This window comes from Meleagris gallopavo, chromosome Z, assembly GCF_000146605.3.
Source record: "Meleagris gallopavo isolate NT-WF06-2002-E0010 breed Aviagen turkey brand Nicholas breeding stock chromosome Z, Turkey_5.1, whole genome shotgun sequence".
Lineage (NCBI taxonomy): Eukaryota > Metazoa > Chordata > Aves > Galliformes > Phasianidae > Meleagris > Meleagris gallopavo.
In genome coordinates this window covers 59,488,398-59,488,907 of record NC_015041.2, presented here as the reverse complement: position 1 = coordinate 59,488,907, position 510 = coordinate 59,488,398, and the positions used below count along the sequence as shown (strand labels likewise).

At 48.2% G+C, this 510-nt stretch overlaps 1 protein-coding gene across 1 annotated transcript in view; it reads right to left on the bottom strand.

The window, feature by feature from the left end:
* The window catches only part of ECPAS (Ecm29 proteasome adaptor and scaffold), a 57,871-nt gene that overhangs the window by 48,010 nt on the left and 9,351 nt on the right, over positions 1 to 510 (bottom strand). The window lies entirely within an intron of this gene.

Genomic DNA, 510 nt, shown 5'->3' with positions numbered 1-510 from the left:
CCTATGCCTGTGCCTTCACATCTAGTCAGACTTTGCAGGGCCGTCCACCTCGCTGGTCCGGAGTTATCCGTGACGCTATTTTGGATGGGCAGTGGGAGGCGGCAGCACAATTAACTTGTCCAGTGGTATATAACCAACAAAATGGGGCCCATCAGGAGGCGCATGACTGGAAGCTTTTGCAGCAGGTGCGGAAAACGGTGTCAGACTACGGGCTGAAAGCAGAAGCTTCAAAGCAGATAATTCAGTGGATATTCACTGCAGATGTCAACATGCCCGTAGATATCCGTAATTTAGCACACTTGTTATTAACACCCTTAGAAAATTTGTTGTTTTTGCAAGAATGGTCTGATCATGTCCACAGAGAAACGTCAATAACACGACAACAAAACGACCCATTCTAAGGGGTCACAGCAGAGATGCTGCTGGGCACAGGCCCCTATACGGCTTCTGATGTTCAGATTACATTCCTGCTGCTATCCATAGACTCTCTGCACAACGAGCTTTGGAAGC